We start from the raw sequence: 12,544 nt of genomic DNA on the forward strand, positions 1-12,544 counted from the left end.
CCCGGGGGCACTGCCATCGTTGCTGATGGGCTCAGCCTTGGCCAATACAATGTCTTTGTGCAGATTAAGAAATTATATACTTGACTTGAATTCATGAGGAAATTTCTTTTCATTCACTTCCTTTAAAAATCTATTAACCAGGTTTTGATATTTATTTATTTATTTATTTATTTATTTATTTTTTCTGGCTTATGTTAGCACAAAGCAAGTGTTGCTACGGAGAAGTTGCTAAAGATCTAAACTGATGCAAAAGTTAGTGCAGGAAGATTTAAGGCATTGATCTGGTGCAAACACGCACTTATGAAAAACAAAGTTTCAGTTTAAATAACACTTGTGCTGAAAATTAAATTAGGTTACTACATCTGACTGGTTACAATGTGCATCACTCTACTTTTAGCTGAACAAGCCAGGGAGGGGGGAAGAAAGAAAAAAGGAAAAAAAAAAAAAAAAAAAAAAAAAAAAAAAAAAAAAAAAAAAAAGCTGTGACTCTGTGACTTGCAGTGCTAGTTACTATTATACTCATTTACCTAAGAGTCCAGACAAGGCTGAATTTAACTTGACCAAGGGCTACATCTGGCCCTAATTCAGTTTCACTGCATATTAGCAAATGAACAATCAGCTGGTGCTGGAGCACTGTGCACACCAATATTCAGAAATATGATCTAAAGGACACTTTCCAGAAAATTCAGACATTGGCTTCTCTCTGCCTTTTGCTGCCCATAACTGTCAACAGGAGCAGAGTTAGGTCAGGGAAAGGCACTCCCCACGACTTCATTCACCATGATCAAGGGTAACTTAAATGTGTCCATTATTCATCCAGCTGAAATGAGCCTCCCCTACCAGATTTCAGCACCACACCTACAAGAGCTGTGGGATTTCAAGCCTAAATTTGGAATCAGAATAATAGCTGGGGGATTTATATATCCTCTATAAGCTTTTGATTCTCACAAGGCCTTGGCTTCTTATAAAACTGTGAATTTAGTTTTACACAAGGTACTATAAGGAGCTGGCCAATATATATTAACATTTCACTTCACTTTTTACTTCTTATGAGAGAATTTGTACGTAGTATGACCCTAAGGATGAAAATATTCTGTGGCCACTGCCCTGCAACAGAAATGCTGCAAGTAAACCTAAAGTTTTGCTTAATTTAGGGCAACTAAACGTTAACTTAGAGCAACTAAAAGCAGGAAGACATTTCTCCTGTCACATATCCTTTCTTTCCAGGACAAAACTAAGTTTCATGTCCCTACAGGAAGCTACATAGGAAGCACCAGGCAAAGCATCCAGAAAATGAAAATGCTGTGGTGCAAGTGAGGCAATACCAACATCTGTGTATACAGCAGCAAGAAAAACCAACAGGCAACATTTATAAGCTCATCTATTCTAAAAATATTTGCTCCCTACAAACTAAAACACAAACAAACTCCTTCCAGGAACCCATGGGGTCTCAGATAATGAATATTTGAAGAAGTAAATTGAAATCCAGATTCTGACCCTAAATTTTATCCTTCAGGACCTCATGGAGCTGGAGCCATAATACTGATTTTTTCCTAAAAAGCACAAACATGTGACTTATGTTCTTTATTCAATGGGGGGAAAAATGCAAACTGTCTCATTGCCAAGAAGGCACATTTCACAGAAAATATATTAAAAAAAAATGCCACAAAATCCCAAAACCTGAAACCGGCCATCAAAACCAACACAACACACAAAAGTGTTCCAGCAGCGCCTCATTTAATGCTGTGTTTTCATCTCAGCAGTTAGAAAAGTACAGTCATTGTAGGGCATATTCAGCCTAAGTATTAACAACTGTGTAGTCTCTCTCTAATGGACCAACACTTCCTATACAGTAAAAACAAATTCAGCTTAGCATGGGTATGAACACCGCTGCATAACTTAAAAATCACCTTTAAGAATTAAAGAAGATACAAAGGAATCTCATCAAATAGAAGAGAAACAGGCATTCAGTCTTAGAGAGACGGGGTTCTGCCTGAGAGCAAGAGAGGTAGAGGAAGCAAGGGAAGAGAAGGGCTGTAAAAATGAGTTTTAGTCCCTCCAAGTCATTTGTCCTACAACTAAACTGCAAACTCCGGAAATTAAAGCAACTGTTATAGCTACTTTCAGTAAGCAGAAAGTTGGTGTTGAGTTCCTGCCTGTGAGTAGACAGCTCATCTCCTGCAAAACTGGCTGTGGGAAAGGACACTAAGGAATTCAGCGCTATGGCACCTCATGTTCTCCCCTTCTGCCGTATTTCGTTTCCTCCTCGTGCTCTGACAAGCACACAACTGCTTCAGCCTACCCAGACTTACTCAGAAGCTCTTCCCTCCCGGAACGATGCAGAACGGAGATGTAGGAATTCTCAGCCCAGCATGCTTTCTTGTAGCCTCTGTGCTCCCTGAACGCTGCCTGCTTCACTTGTCAAGCAGCAAATGACACACAGGAGAGTGTTTATCAAACCTCTGTCCCTTTGTGTGCTTAAGGGGAGGAACTGCCATTAATGTTTAACGAAACAGGAGCTCAGCCTTTCACTGCGATCTCACGTGTTGGCTTTGAAAGGGCCGGTGTGTGGGAAATCTGGTGAGCCAGAAGTTTGCTCCTGGTAGGCCACAAAAATTGAGTTTTTATTCTAAAGTTACAGGAAGCAACAGTTTACAATTCAGTCCTGAAGCTCTGATCTGAGGCAATCCAGCTGCCTGATGCTAAAGAAATCATAGAAGCTGTGTCAGGGACCAAACCACACACACACACACACAGCAAGCCTGCCAGGCTCAGCCCCTATCTTGAAGCCCACATGGGTGACAGTACTGCTTGTACTGGATAGGGAGAGGTTAGAAATCCACATTTAAACACTTTCAGGTCTCTGCCAACAAATGGCCAGAGGCTGTCTGTCATCTCCCTTTAGCCTGTATTGATATAAGGTGGCTTCCCAACTTGGCAGCAAGTCGAAGGGCAGAGGTCCCATGTGAGGGCAGTCTCATTACCAGGCATTTGTTCAGCTGTCCGGGCAGACAGCTCCTCTTTTGGCCCCAGCTGCCTCCTGGGGTGAGCGTCCTGCTGCATAACAAAAAAGGTGAGACAGCTGGCTGTCACAATAGGAGAATTAACCAACACTTCCCTCACCTGAGTCTCTCTGCCCCATCCCAGGCACAGAAGTCCCCTGTACCTGCAGCCCACCTGTCTGCCAGCATTCGCTGTTGAAAGAACTTTCTGAGCTTTTCGCTAGCAGAATTGGAATCACAAAACCTTTCTGTGCTACTGCCGCTGCAATGAATTCTGCTTTTACAGCTCACATTGTTATGTTGTTACCTGGACAAAGCTTACTTTGAGGAAATTGTGATGCATGATGGGCTTATCCTAGGAATCCAAAATGAAAAATACCATTTCCATCTACTAGCTGCTGTTGTTTGTCAAAAAAGTATTTGCTGTACAGCCACAGTATAGTGGATCATCTATGTTGAGGTGAACCTGCTTTACAGACCTAACATTTTCTTTCTAGAGCTAAGGAGAGAAGAAAACAAACTAATAGTTCTCATTTACTTTATCACTTTCCTACAGCTCCCTGACAATAAAATACTAACACATATTGGGATTAAAGCTCATTAATATGATAATCATAAAATATTTCCTTTATAAAAATTGTGTTTTAACAAAGAGCTTCAGGAGTAACATAAAGACACTGGGCAAAATTTCCATATCTAGTTAATAACAAACAGCATAGTTAGGCTCTCAAAAAAGCAGTCAGGCTGTTACAAGAACTGACATTCCCATTGACTACGATAGAATTTTATAGATTGACTCAATAAATCAACTTTTTAAGTGCTATTTCGTTATTAGGAACATCATATCTGTTACAATTGTTGTATTTAGTTGTGCTTTCAGCACTGAAGCCCATCCTACCAGGTGCCTGCACATTACTGCCTTTTGCTCAACAGCTCCAGAGTTCCCTTGTGGCACACTGCCAGTTCTATACACAGGATCTGGCCAGAATGGAAATAATCTCAGAATGCATGATGGGAATTGTGACAAAAGTTTTGAAAAAGTCTCCCAGGAACTATGGGCATTTTTGCAGGTATATAATGTAATAATATGGATGCTACCTGTGTATTTCCATTAGCCCCTATTTTCCTGCTTGAAGAAAAATGTTTACAGTTTATTTTGCTTTAAAAGCCATTTGCTGTTAGTGTTTGTTCCTCAAGACTGAAGACGATGCTTGGTGTGGAGACAGAATCAAGCACTGAGCTAATTCCCAGTTTCATCACGTAATATTGCCTGGTGAATAGTGGCTATGTTATTTAGAGGATGATGCCTGTGAGGATGCTATGTCTATGCACTTCTTGTTTTGTTTTCCCAGGCAAATGAGTAGGTTTTTTTCCAGTCAGGGAAGAAACATATATTTTCCAGCTTATTATGTTCAGATCTTCCTTTCAAATTCAATCTTCAAAAATTCTGCTATCTCTTCTTTCAATGCTCTGTTCTGCCCAAGTGGAAAATGTCTTTTTATGATAACGAAACATTGCAGGAAACTGATAAGACAACGTAAACCCTTTCATTTCTATGCCACTGATTCAAATCCAGACTGATTAGGGCACAGAATGGAAATTGTTCTCCCACACTGGTGGCTGTTCAAGAGCTCAAGTGTAGAAATGAGTGCCTTAGGCAGCTCCTAAATGGACAGATATTCACAGAACACATAATATCATTTGCAATACTCATCACTTGCATCTTTGGTGGTCTTTTCAGTGAGATTGTCAGCATCTTCCTGGTCCAGAAAGCAACAGAGTTTCATTCCAGAAAACTTGAAATATTGGCATAATAGTGTAAAAATACTTTGCACATGACTACTATGCCCTGCTCCCTGAGGACTTCAGTCTCACTTCTTATCATTGCCCAAAAAAAACAAATTCACATAAGACTTGTGCTCTGATACTGCACTGGTGGGAACTCCTGAGAATGTTCTAACATGTGCCTTGCTCATTGCTTCTATTCACTACAGTTCAGTGCAGTAAAAGCACTAGAAAGTTATTGGAAACATTTCCAAAAATCAAGCTCTTGTAATAATTTTCCGTAAAAATATATAAATTTAGTTCAGTTCTTAGTACATTATCGTAAATATAGTGATTAAATAAAGATTGCAGTGTTAGTCTAAGTAGTGTCCATCCTGCAATGGTTGTGTTAAAAATGCTTCTTTAGTGTAACTTCTCATCTAGAACTCTGTTTTTTAAAGACTTGATAGTTTCTCTTTTTATTTTTTTTCGTTTCCAGTGATATATATGTATATATAAACCTTAATAGAAGAGAAATACCAGTAACTTTAATGATAAGGTATCATTTGCTACATATAAAAGCATAAAGCTTTCAAAGTGTCATGAGAATTAAATTACAATTAGAAGGAAATCACTACTTTCCTGTAGCCTCTGAGTAATAATGAAGTCAACTTGATCTGAAGCTTTATGAAGCAAAATTCCATCCAAATTTTAGGGTTTGTTGCGGTGTTTTCTTTGGAACCTATGCAAATGGGAGGGAGATATTGATAAAATTTCCAGCTAAGAAAAACTGATTAATTTGACTGACAAGTGCATTCTTCCTGAATGGATTTTTTAAATTAAAGTGAAACAAACCAGCCAGCAACAGAAATGGAATATCAAAATTCCCCACTATCAACTGTTTGAGGAAGCCCAAAGGATGCATCCAGAAGCAGGTCCACTTCTCCAATTCCATCTCTTGATCTGACTAGAAGCTGTCACCTCATCTTGCAAACCACTCCTCTCGTGTCTGTAGACCACTGTGCCCATCAGAATGTTTCTGCAGCCCTGCTAAAATGACTTGCAGAGGTTCCAGCAGGGCCTCAGCTCTGCCAGGCTGAGGTCAGTGCCGAGCAGAGCGAGGGAGGGGAACATTGTGCCTCGGACCATCGGAAATCAGCACGGCACCGCTGCCACTCACCCAGATAAAGGACAGCGCTACAGTCAAAGCCTTTATTCAAACCCTGCCCAGTTTCAGGGTCATCTGAACCAGCACTTCAACTCGTTCCCATTGCAAGTGCCCTCCCACCCCCCATGGCCCTGTTCAGAGCTGACCTGCCAGGGCTTCACATCCCAAATGCACCTCCAGTCTTACAGGGTAAAGAACAGCACTTATTCCCTTCTGAACCAAATGAAACTCTGCGCTGCTGGGAACTGAGCTGCTGAAAATTCATCAATCTCTTTCTGCTTGTAAAAGAAAGGGTACAATATTTGCTAATAGATTTCATATCAGTTATTCAGTTTTCATTGTTATTTGGCTGAAGTTTATTTGTATGGTTTTCTAAATCTCAGTGGTTTAAACAAAATAAAAAAGCTGTGTTTCATCACAGCTCCAATAACTGAGCATATTGCTTAGTCTTAGAATTTTATTAAATCATATTCTTACTGTTCTCAACCTCACTGTCAAAATATTAAAACTTAGTTCTTTTCTATGGTAACAAACATTTTCTACAGGGGTTTTGTTGTTTTTCTTTCTCACAAATTCATAAAGAGCTCATAAATGTTCTCACTAGTATTTCTGAGCAGTAGGTAAATATTTTTGGCAGGAAAATCCATCTCAGCAGTTCAGTGTGGAGAGCCTCATTGCCTTGAGCCCTGCTCAGCTGCCAGGACATATTCTGCAACAGAGGGAAGAGGTCCCAACCCAGGCAGTGCAGAGAGGCTGGGACATTCTGAGACCATGTGAGCTTAACTCACACCACTGGCCTCTTGTTGCTCTAACAAAGTCCCTGATGGCTGCTCTGGCTGGAAAAAAATGGGAGATGTTTTAGCCCAGGCCACCCCATAACTGATAGGGCAACAGAATTTTTAAATTTAAAATAAAAATGAAAAAAAGCCTTGGCTTCCTGCTTCAGACATACGTAACTGACTCTCCTTTTCAAGCTGGTCTCACTCCTTCCTCCTCAGAGCCCTCAAATAAAACTTGCATGCCCAAATATGCACAAAACAGCATCCACTAACATTTGCACAAATGCCAAAAGTTATGAACGACCAGAAACCACTTCTAGACCTGCTGCCTTCCCTGTTCCTGTGCACTAAGTGTAAGCCCAGGCAGGGAGCACCTTTCACCATTTAAAAAAAATTGCAGCCTTTCACCTGTAATTGAAATGTGGCCATCCGCAAGGGGAACAAGCAGCTTTTCTATCACCCACAGAAACACTGTTCACACTCTAAGTAAAGAAAGAGTAAGAGATGAGAAAATACTTTATCATTAATGTGCTAAGACAATAGCAATCACAAAAAAAAAAGATCAAAACCTCACTGCTTTAGAGCAACACAGAGAGCTGAAGATGCATCTTTTGATTTGCAAGTTATTGCATTCTTCAAAATGTTCTCCAATCAGAAAACTCAGGGTATGTAAAAATGCTACTAGTCTTTAAATTTATATTCATGTGAACATAAATGTGATTAATTACATTTTGTTTCTCTTACTGGTAATAATATTTTTACAGTAGGACCAGGGCTGCACTGTGGTGGATGCAGAGTTACCTCCCTCCCAGGGCTCTGTAACAAATGGTGAGGAGTCGCTCAGTGTTGTCCTGCCCTATCTGCCCCAGGAGTCATCCACCCTGGATGTGAGCACAACTCTTCTGCGTTAGTCACAAGAAAGTTCATTGTCAGTGTGGGCAGACTGGATCACATCTGGGTGACTGACCTTACAATAAATTTGGGCAGTGCCTACAGTTCAACACAGAGCTGAGGAGCACTGGTTAACTTGATTTTTTTCTTGTATTAGGAATAGTAGAAGAGTTGAATGAATAAGAATTAAAGCCATATTGTTACATATCTGATAACATAAAGAAAAAGCCCTACATTTGCATCCATGAAGGGATGACTCTAAATGAGAGACAAGTCCTGCACAGACATCACCTCTCTGAAGATGACCCTTCTCCCTAAACAGATGAGTTTTCCTCAAGACAAGAGATTATATTTGAAATGAAAAATTTACTTTGGAAACAGAAGAGAATAAAGCACTCTAAGGATAGTCCAGCAAAGCAAAAAAACTGCCAACCCTACTCCAGCACTGACAGCAGAGCACTGCTTAATTCCAGCAATGGATATATCTACACATTCTTTTATTTAAGAATTCTGGAGGTGTCAGTTACTAACGCAAAATATTTCTAGACTTCTTCCCAACCCATAATCACATAATCCCTTCACGGGAAACAAGTATTTCAGTTGGATTTAGTAATGTGGACCAAGAATTAATTTCACTTTAAAATAAATAAATATATTTGATGTAAAAATGAATGAGCTTGGCTTGAGTATGACTGATTTTGGAAGTGATCATACATCTCAGGTTTTTAAAGCTGAAACACAAGCACAAAGTCTTCCTTCAACTAAGATTTTTCTAGAAGTTTTCTTAGTTTCTAAGACCTTTTTAAAATTGTTTCTGCCTTGAGAGAAATGCAGTAATAAAACGCAAGATCTTGACATGCATGTGAAATAGACGAGCATGGATCTGCATACATGATAGGGAGAGGAAACCAACCCAAAACAATATTCCTAGTAACCAACCCATGGGCTTACTTTGTTAAGAAATGTAAGTCTTTATTTTATTTGATACTTAAATAATTATAAACAATCCATCTGAAATGCTCCTGAGGTGTCTCTTGTTATACTAGTCCAGACTATGTGGTGCATTACTATTGCCTTCACTGGGGGTAAGGTAGCTCCACCCATTAAAATTCTGTCCTATTAAATTCTGAAGAAGGAAAAAGTTCTGAGCCACAGAGCGAGTGCAAACATATCTCAGCACGTTAGGCTAATGGGGATGACAAACTGCCAGCGACATCAGGAATGTCCTCATACACTGCTGGGAGATAAAAACCAAAGCCTATATTTAGAGGTTTGTGGGTACTCAGCTCAGCTCTTCCTGAGCAAGAAGAAAGATTCAACTCATACCAGATTTCAGTTTTAACCAAGTAAGAGGGTATTTGGTTCAAAGATTCAACTAAAAATATTTAGAAGGGAGAAGTTTTATGAGCGTTATTTGAATAGACACTTCGTAGCTTGGTGCTCATGGCAATTTGCAGATGTAATCCTTTGTTTGCACAAATCTCTGGTGTCTTGCTATAGTGCCCCCTGACATCAGCACCCCCAGTTGATTGTGCCAATAAATCATGATTGCTCAGCTGGAGAACATCCTCCACCAACATCCTCTGGTGAGGACACCACCTGTCCTGTGGAGATTGGGTGGAAAGACAACAACCCACATCACAAAATCCAGTCTATGACAAAACTCCTGTGATTCCAGTGGCATAGCTTTCCTCGGACACATAGCCTCTGAGAACAGCTTTCCTCAGACATAGTTCTTTTCCACAACTGGAATCAGGATTAGTTTCTGCTTTGGCTATCTTCCCAAATCAAACTCAGAGACATTAAATTTGAAAGATGTTTCTTCTAGCTCATCATGGCAATCCCACTATGTATTCTACCAAAGTCACCATGCTAGTAAAACTTGCAACAAACCTAATTTTTGCTCACTAATTGTTTTAGTAAAATGTTTTTGAGCTTTCAAAAGCTCTCTTCTATTTTTCAAGGTGGGACCCATATATAAGGCACACCCTGCCCCACAGAAAATTTTACAGGCAAAGAGAAATTCTGCCACTTACAAATTCACTGGAAGAAGTCTGTATCTCCAAAATCTGACGTTATTTATGCCACAGGCAATAAACTCAGATAAAAAACTAAATCAATTGGGTCCTCAAAAAACACATTTCAAAAAACAAATGTCCTGTACTTCAGTTACTGCAGCAGGTGAGAAGGCTCAAATGTATAAAATGCCTTGAGATTCAGAGTTAAGAGATGGCATATTAGCCAGAGGCAAAAACATTAAGAATTAGTTACAGAAATTATGTAGCTGCACAAGTCTAAATATTTTTCAGCTCTGGACTGGTCATTGTTGCATCTCAAGCTGAGCTACAGTTTTAAGATAAAATGATATCTTACTATATAGTTATTTTGTTCAGGATCTTTTTACTCCTTGTATCTGTTATACTACACAGCCTACAAGTTTGAAAGTTGTATTTTGCTAACTAGAGCATGAGTTCACAGACGTAACCATTGGCTTGTTCTAATACAGTGTAATGTAGAGGTGATTTTTAAGTCAAAGATAGTAGCGCCATTTCTACATTTACATATGTTTGCACTTGAGAAAATACAAGTGCACCTTGTCACACAAAGTCACACCTTTCTGTGACTTCTATTCTCTTAAGGTTTCCTCAGAATTACACCTGATCCTCATAATTATGGTGGAATCAAATTCATTTGATGCAAAAGGGTCATGATTATGCACTGTCTAGAATCATCCTGTGGGCTCCTTTATGCCCTGCTGAAGGATTAAGAGGACTTCACAGAGCTGCCTCCTGCTAGAATTACTAAGTCACATCCAGCTACATGCAAGGTGCTTTCCTATCCTTCCATTCCTTGGCATTCACCTCAGTGACTCACAGGGAAGGATTGAAGTTATGCTCTGGAAGTTCACTGAAAATCAGAGTCTCCTTTTGTAAGCATAACAACCCTTCTGCAATTTCTCCAATTTGCTTCCTGTTCCAATTTGCTTCCTCTTGTTCCAAACAACATCAGAATGTTCCCACTGGCTTGGACCAAAATAGCCTTCCTGGTTCAAGGTTCAGTCACTGACCATGAGAGTTAACAGGTGTCTGGAGAAAAAAATAGGAATGTGCAATGCAACTTAACCAGCTTAAGAGTGTTGGCTCACAGATTTTATTTCTGTGACTAAAAGGCTTTGGAGGATTTTTCTTCCATGGATTTTTCTGATTGCAGCATCACTTAGCAGTAAGTTTCATGGTTTAAAGACATGCTGCTGAAAAGTGCCCTCTTTTCAACTGATTCTCAACCTGTTGTCTTCTGGTTTCATTGGAGTTGTATTAGTTCTTAAATGGAAAGAGTATTTTTTCCCTATTTATCATCTCTGTTCCATATATCATTTTAGATACTCCTCTTACCCTTCAATCCTTTCCTTTCTAGGATGAAGAGTCACAATCAATCTACTCGTCTTACAGTGAAAATGCTACCTTCAACTACACTGGTCATCATTCTACAGTTTTCTCATTCAGAGCACAGTCAAGTTTTCTCTCCAAAACATACGAAAATCTCAATTTTTAACAAGTGGTAAATGAACTTCAGGTAACTTTAAAAAAAAAAAAAAAAAAAAAAAAAAAAAAAAAAAAAAAAAAAAAAAAAACCACCACATTAGTGTGGTTTTATTTTTATTTTAAAAATCTAAGAGCTTTTTTCCCCTCCTGTGCTCACAGAAGAAATCCATGAATCCCACAACCAGACTCTCAGGTGAAACTCACAGTTATTCTCCCAAATAATGTCCACACTCTGCTCTCTGTCTTTCCCTCATTTCCTGAAGTGCCATTCAAATAACTCTGGTGGAAAAATGTCTCTGGCAATTCATGGCAGTTAATTCCCACTCTGGTGAGGATCAAGGGAATTTTGGTTACTGCAAGAATCTTCATGCCTACAAAGCATGCAGCTGTATGGATGTTTATGTGGAGGCACCTTCTTTCCATTGAGGATTTTTATTATAAAATTTAAACTCATTATCTACAGGGATCTGAATCATGGCCAAAGTAACTAGAAAGACTCCTAGAGAATTTACTGGCCTTTGCTTCTGACCTAAAAGGAATCACAACATCTTGAACTAGCTGATGTCACCATATCCCCGAATCACACCTTGCATCTTAGAATCACAGAATCATTGAGGCTGGAAAAGACATTTAAGATCACCAACAGAATAATCTTGAAACAATAAACCGCACCAAAACTAAGACTGACAAGAAAATAGCTCTTAAAAATATATCTTAGCAACCAGGAGACTGCTACCCCTGTGTTATGCCATATCAGCACTAACTGGAACTCTACTACCACAAGTTATAAAGTACATTTGCAAGTTTCCAAATGCCCAGTCAAATCCCATACTGAACAGAGACAGTGACTGTTCAGTTTAAGTGAATCTTTGAACATGTTTACAATAAATTTGCAAGCTTTAAAATTTTATGATGCACTTACAACATTGATTTACAGTCTGACTCAAATTAAGAATGCTCATGGTTGACTCAAATAACATCCTCTTACAGCATTACTCAAAGACAGGTGAAGATTACATAAGGCAAAATAATGGATGGATAAATGGTGCTTAAAGATTTTCCTGAGATTAGCTTCAGGCTCTTAGGCTCTTACTTGTACGTACAAAATCTTTTTTGACAAATTCTAATGGAAACTGATAACGATGATAAGGAAAGCCAGTTTATTTGACAGTTACTATCCAACAACTTAGTATCCCACAATACTTTCTAGCTATTCAGAATGGAAATTATTTCAAAACAAAAGACTTGTCCAAAGTTTGCCAAAGCCCAGACCTGAGTTCCCAGCACCAATCTGTCTGCGCTGGTAGAAGTACAATAAACAACTTGAGAATTCCAGAGATCATTAGGGAACTGTTTTTAATATCTACATATGAATATCTCTCTAGAAATTCCTTAAGC

The 12,544-nt window shown here is 39.1% G+C and overlaps 1 protein-coding gene across 8 annotated transcripts in view; it reads right to left on the bottom strand.

Annotated features, from left to right (window-relative positions):
• Positions 1–12,544, bottom strand: part of DENND2B (DENN domain containing 2B) — a 157,575-nt gene that overhangs the window by 74,872 nt on the left and 70,159 nt on the right. The window lies entirely within an intron of this gene.

The sequence above is a fragment of the Hirundo rustica genome, chromosome 6, assembly GCF_015227805.2.
Source record: "Hirundo rustica isolate bHirRus1 chromosome 6, bHirRus1.pri.v3, whole genome shotgun sequence".
Classification (NCBI taxonomy): domain Eukaryota; kingdom Metazoa; phylum Chordata; class Aves; order Passeriformes; family Hirundinidae; genus Hirundo; species Hirundo rustica.